Consider the following 7,776-nt stretch of genomic DNA (forward strand, 5'->3'; position numbering starts at 1 on the left):
AGCGGATTAAGTTTTTTTTATTATGAAAATATTTTAATAAAAAATAATAATTAACAAAATTGAAAAAAAAAATTGTTAATGGACATTGAAAGAATGGTAACAATAATAAGTACAACAAAAATTATGAGTGATACTGTTTGAAGGCCATACGCCTGAGTTACTCAATTCTTCTTTCTGGTGGAACATATGAAATCCAGTTGTCCTGACTTAAGTGGAGGGTAAACCATGAAAATGTAATTAGAGAAAGCAAGTCTATCACAATGATATCGATAAAATAAAAAGTTTCTTTTAATTAAATATGATAATTAATAATAGAAAATAATTTTGTATTATTTGAAAATATAAACAAAATGTGATTTAGAGGATCAACTTGCAATTTACGATTCTTAGTTGTATTAATTTAAAAGGAAATTTAATTAGGATTGATAATTAAAATGGTTGGTTATGCGTTTGTTTATTTCCAAGGAGAATGGATTCAGTGTGATAACAACACAATGAAGTATGTTGAAGGTTGTAAACAATTAGTTAAAATTTTCTCCGGAATAACATTTGAGGGATTTATCCAACTTTTAAGTGAGCATTGTGGTCTTGATCTAATCAGAAACTACCTTCAACTATCTATGAAACTAAAAAAAATTGAGCTCGATTACCTTATACAGATCCAAAATGATGAAGACGTCTAAGGTTTTATTGACATATCTCAATACTTTGATGAATGTATTCTTATTTTTGTTGTGTGTATCCCGATCAAAGGACAACAAGAAGAAGAAGAAAAAGAAAATTGGTGAAGTGAAAAAAGATTCTGATTGGGAAGACTTGATTTATTTCAATAACGACGCATTTTATATTGCAAATGAATAGGCTCGTGGAGGCAAAGATAGGGTTCCTGACTAGGGTGACTTTGAGGGAAACAAGACGACTGATATTCCTCTTGATGAGGTGGAGTCTGAGGATGTCACCTATTACTAGGGGTATAAATAGTTTGTAGCTTGAAGATCTTATTATGGGTGACGGGAATTTTTTAGGACCATTTTTTGATAATGTCCCCACTAATCCATTTAAGTGGCTTCTCAATTTTCCTCTATAGCCTTTAACATCATCAAATGATACAAGATTGATATGAGAAGGGAATGCTGTAAAGCTTGGTGATATTTTTCATAACAAACTTGAAAGTTGTTATGGACCAATTTACCCTTGAGAAAGGATTTCAATACAGGATACTTAAGTCTGATACGAGGCAATGGAAGATTATGTGTTATGATGAAAAATACCAATGGTATCTAATGACAACCAAAGCCAAATCTAGTAAAGTCTTTTGAATTGGTAGAATGAATCCAACATACACATGTTCAGTTGATCAAATAATATTACATCACCAACAAGTTGATTGATCGAATTAATGAGGTCAAAGTTTGTGTTGATTGATCGAATTTATCGGCCTAAAGAGATAATTGTCAATATCGTCGACGGGTACAAAATTGGTATTTCATATTCACAAGCTTGGCTGGCAAGAATTAGACTTTAAATTCACTGAGAGGCTTACCGGAGGAATTTACGCTCTAATCTGATTATTGCTATAATTTAAAGCATGTTAATATGGGAACCATGATCGTTATAGAAATAGACGATGAACATCAATTTAAGTATTTTTTTCATGACATTGGAATGTTCTCTTCGTGCATTTAAACAATATATTCGACCTGTTATTTGCATTGATACTGCTTTTCTTACAGGTCAATATCTCAAACATTTATTTCTTATGGTGGGCCTCAATGGTGATAATCAGATATACCCAATTACTTTTGGTATCAATAAAAAAGAAGATACAATATATAGTATTAGTTTTTGATGAAGGTTAAAGAATGCATCAATGAAATCCTAGAGGTGATGATAATCATTCTATATACTTTACAATCGCTGAAGTCTTTCCAGATGTCCACCATGGGTGTTGCTACCATCACCTTCTGTATAACATGCAATCAAAGTACAAACATGACTCAAAGGTAATATGTTTACACATGTATGAGAGTTTTATTTCGTTTAACATTTTATAAATTGTGATAATGAAGTGCTTACATTATTTAAAAACTTGCAAGTTGCGTGTTTATATTGGAAAACCGCAAAGTCATATACAAAAGTAGATTTTGAGGCTATGATGAGAGCTCTTGATGCAATGCATTCTTAAGCTGGGGCTTACTTATGTGAGGTGGGATTTCAGTGATAAAGTAGGACACATTTTTCAAGGTATCGGTATAACATAATGACAACTAATATTGTAGAGTCATTCAATGCCCTTGTCAAACATGCAGAGGGTCTGCATATCACGATGCTTGTCGAGTTCATTGGGGCACATTACAATGATGAGTTTACAAAAAGAGAAACCATCCAAGTATGTACTGAGTTATTAATAATTATCTATTTGAGCATGTCTTTCTTCCTTTATGCTTGTTATTAACACGTGTTATTGCTTTTTCCAAATTGTAGATAAATGCCCTAATTATGTTATCCCGTGGACGGAGGAGAAGCTTGGCCGCCATGTATCCCTAATCTTATGTCTAGATCCAAGTGGAATATATGATAAAAGTGTAGTGATCTGGCTAAATGGTAGCCCCATCATCAATACAAATTCAAATAGGCTGAATCTCATGTTAACCCTATTAACCCTAAACCAAAACTCATCTCTGCCTAAGCCCTGATATAGCTGTTGTAACAAAAATGAGTGCACCAATATTCCAAGAACTTGATATTTGGTAATCGAAGGAGATGCCTAAAACACATCCTCTCGAACAACCGTATTTGCTTCGGTGTCAGTGTTGACCTAATCTTTGACATGATAGTGCGTTGGACACGACATATAACCTTTGCTTGGAAGTGTCGTGACTCATTCGACATTCTTAACTAGCCATCGTCATGTTTTATTTTATGAGAAATATCCTGTAAAAAATTTTTAAAGTTTATAAGAATTTCATAAAAAACAGATATAAAAATGATAAATATAGAAAAAAATAGACCTAAAATGTGAAAACTACATATTAGAATATCTTAGAAAGATGAAAACTGAAAAACAAAAAAAAAAAGAACTGAAATTTGAAATCTATACGTTGAAATATCTTAGAATGTTAAAAACTAAAAAATTGCTTGAAAATCTAAAAAGTACGAGTCAAAATATCTTAAAATGATAAAAATAAAAAAAATGACACTAAATTACTAAAACTAATCGTTGAAATCCTTAAAATAATGAAAGCTAAAAAATCGAACTGAAATTCGAAAAGTACTTGTTGAAATATTCCAAAATAACAACAATAAAAAAAACTGAACTAAAATTTGAAAACTCTACGTTCAAAAACTTAGAAATAATAAATATTGAAAAAATGAAACTAAAATTTAAAATTTATATGTTGAAATATCTTAGAATGTCAAAAATTAAAAAATCACTTGGAAATCTGAAAAATCCGAATCGAAATATGCCATAATAACAATAATAAAAAAACTGAACTAAAATTTTAAGACTACATGGCTAAAAACCTAAAAATGATAAATAACAAAAAACATAATTGAAATTCGAAAACTACATGTTAAAATACCCTAAAATATAAAAAACTAAAAAATCACTCAAATTCTAAACTTACAAGTGAAAATACCATGGAATGACAAAAAAAAAGGGTCATGAATTTTGAAAATTAAATGTTGAAATAACCTAAGATGATAAAAACTAAAAAATTAATATGAAATTCAAAAAGTACATATGAAAATACACTCGAGTGATAACAATTGAAAAATTGAATGAAATTTTAAAAACTACACGTCTAAAAATCTTAAAATGACAAAAATTGAAAAAATAGAATTGAAATTCAAAATTTTTACTTTAAAATACCTTAGAATGTGAAAAATCAAAAAATTATTCAAAAATCTGAAAAGTATGAGTCAAAATATTCTAAAATGACCAAAAATAAAAAAGGGATCTGAGTTTTGAAAACTAAACATTAAAATAACTTTGAAATGAAAAAACCGAAATATCAAATTGAAATTCAGAAAGTACAGAAGAAAATGGGCTTAGGAAACACAAAAATAAAGAAATAGATATAAAATTCAAAAATGATATGTTCAAGAACCCTAAATCAGAAAAATGGATATGAAATTAAAAAACTAAACGTTGAATTAACCCAAAATATTTTAGTAAATTGGGCTAAACAAAAAATTGAGGCCTGAATAGACAGCCCAAAGCCTGGGTCTAAAATATTTTATGGGTTTGGACTTGAATTCGCTAGATGTGATTTAATTGGTCCAATTGACAAGGAAAACAAAAAGGACTATTGAAAATATTGTATTATATATAAATAGGGATCAAAAGTTGGGTGTTTTTCTGAACCGACAATTCATCTGGTATATTCAACGTATTAAAGTAGAGGTCTTCTCACTAAACTCTATAGAGACATCAATAATATGTGTTATGAACATTAATAAGTAAGGTTTGTATATGTGTTTCAAAAAGCAAATAAAACTGTAAATTAGATGTCTAAATTTGTTTAATAAATTGATATTTTAATAGGATTTACTAATGAAGTTATAAGGAATTTTTTTGGCAAAAAATATTGAAACTTCAAACTTAAATTAATATCTCCATTTCTATGTTATTTTTTTGGGTTTTTGCCCCAATTTTGTATAAAGTTTTCATTTAATGTTTTAAATTATCTTTATAAGTAAAATTTGTGTTGATTTTAAAAACTATTCAAGACATTGATAGATTAATTTAATTAAACTTTTTAATATTTTTGTTCTTTTTGTTGCATATTTATAGATGAAAATCATTTCATACAATTTACTATTTTGTTTTTATTACAAAATTTACCAACGATTTATTTTTAACACTATAAATTAATGTGTCAACAAGAAAACTGTATAAAGTTTTTTTTTTTTTTTATTTTGATCTAAATTTTGTATTATAATTAGTGAACAAAATTTTTCTATTTTCATTTTAAAAATTTGTATCAGAAAATGATTATAAACACACTTTCAAAAATTTCGTAAAACACGTAAATGACATCCCCTAAATAATTATCAAGCCAATCTCCCAGTCAACTGAAATAATTATTTGTTTTGAAGCTATAACTTGTTTTCAGTCACAATGACATGTTAAGGAGCCAGGGCAGGTTTGGTTGTGTTGTGTCGTGCGAGTCTCTTTGGCTTATCATATTGGGCAAAAACCTATTATAGTGTAAACCTTATTGGTTGAGCTGGCTCGTCATATATTGAAGACCTATAACACAATTCACACTTTAGGGAGTCGTGTTATGTCAGATTTTTAATGGGATAACTCATGGGTTTTTATCAAATTAATTTGTTAATTTATTAATAAAAATAATATTTTTATTACAAAATTAAATAAAATTAATTTATATTCACTTTCAAATTAATAGAACTGAAGAGAACAATTTCAAAATTTTATTGATAATCTTTCACTTGTGGAGGATTAAAGTGGTTATATGATGGAAAAAAAATAAAAAATAATACAAATAAATTAATTTATATAAAAATATAATTATAAATACAAATAAATTATATAAATTTTTTGTATAACCCTAGGTGACAACTTGTGATTAGGTGATATGACTGTTTACTTTTTTCTCTCACTTTAAAATCACCAATTAGATGTTACCACATTAAGTTGTACACAAAAGTTTATACAATTTATCTGTATATGCAGTGTTACTTTTTATATAATATATAAATACAAGTTTTAATTCTTATCTATATATTTTTTATTCATTTTCATCGCCCAAATTCTTGAAATCTTCAAATCTATCTTTTGCCTTATGATTTTACACATTATGACATTGACCATATTAGGGTGTTAGTTGCATCACCTGTCATTGAACATGCATTCATCTGTACTACAAGTTTATTCTGATACTACAATCGACACTGAGGGCGTTAGTAGATTGTGTCAAGGCAAAAAACACATGATAAATGACTTGATGTGCTTTCCACCAAGTTAGAATATTGAATGTGTCACATTTTTTATTCATTATTTCGGGATAATGATCCATCACTGTACTTTGAACTTTGACTTACATATGGTTGCTTATCTTTGCGCAAGAGAAACCATAAACACGACTTACGTTTGAATGAATCAGCTGAACTTACCTTTGGTTAAGGAATTTGTGACATCATTTCACATTTAATTTTAGAAATGTTTTACATTTCAAATAAAAAAATCTTAAATCTTCTATTCTACAAGATAAGTTCTAACAAATTTTCACTTATAATTTCTAAATTTTTGATTCCTAATAATTTCGCTTAGGGTCTAGAGAGGCGGCAATAGCAAATAGTAAAAATGTTTCTTTCCAATATTTAAAATTTTTTTCTTTCATTTGACTTGAAATATCTTAACATTATATATATATATATATATATATATATATATATATATATATATATATATATATATATATATATATATATATATATATAAATATCACTAATTTCTACTATAAAAAAATTGTAACCAGATAGTGGGATAATACACACCTGAGCATTGACCAATTTTTAACATGTTCATTAAAGTATTGTCAATGTTCCAGTCATATTTAGTCAAAAACATACGTTCTTGAATTCTTTTGATTGTGTATTGAAAAATTATGTTATAATTACTTCATATCTTTCACATATTTTTAATATAAGATATATTAAATTTCACTTAGTTCTAACATCAATTTTTATTTTTTTTTGTTTTAATCTCGTTTGTTTACACATTTGATGATATGTTTGTATGTGTGATAGAGACAATAAAATGTAAACAATGACATATTTAATTCTTTTTTTTGGAATTTTTATTAAATTTAAACTATCTTAAATTATTAAATTTATGATATGATATGCATATTTAATGAGAACGTGATATTAAAACTGGAATTGGCCGGTTTCTGGAAATAAGAAACCAAAATTTAATGTTCCAATTTAAACTATCGCTGTCTGAATCTTAAAATTTGTCAACTGTGGTTGGTGAGATTGATGCACATGTCACCTCTAACAAACATTAATATAATTTATTTTTATCATTATATGATCATATCTTAATCTCATCAACCAGAAGGAAAATGGCACGCCCAAAATCATAACCTACTAAACCACCACGCGCAACTTAGCAATTGGCACCTAACACCCACGTGCCATGCGGGTTGGTGTTAGGTTTAGGTCAATTATTGTACGATCGACTACACAAAAGCTTTCCTCATGTCTCTTTGCTAGAAAACAGTCACGGTTCAAGATTCCAAGACAAAACTTTATAAAATAAATCAAAGGCCAAAAGACTTGTTCCCACCGGAGGTAAAATATAATCTCAAACTCATATATTTTAATTTTTAAAAATTTAAACTCTTGTTTATGAGTAAAATTTTATTAAAAAACTCAGTTAATATTAAAGATAAAATTATCACTTAATAAAAAATTAAAAAAACTAAAAAAACTAAACTTTTATTACATTTCTCCCTTTAGTTTAAAAATATAATAATTTTCTCTATCTAATATTTGAAAAGTAGCAATTTCACTCTTAGGGTTTTGAAACCATTTGTTTTAACTCGTTCTTCCAACTTCTCTCTTCCTGTAGACTTGTTCCCACCCACCCACCAACAACAGTGATTTTGTCTTCATCAGAGTTAATCGCTTTAATCGGTAGGTGGGAACAAGTCGATAGGGAGAGATAGCCGTGGTGGGAGGACGAACATGGTCGGAGATGGCTAGGAGTGTAATTGCTATTTTTTAAACTTTGGATGGAAA

The sequence above is a fragment of the Mangifera indica genome, chromosome 11 (assembly GCF_011075055.1).
Source record: "Mangifera indica cultivar Alphonso chromosome 11, CATAS_Mindica_2.1, whole genome shotgun sequence".
Classification (NCBI taxonomy): Eukaryota; Viridiplantae; Streptophyta; class Magnoliopsida; order Sapindales; family Anacardiaceae; genus Mangifera; species Mangifera indica.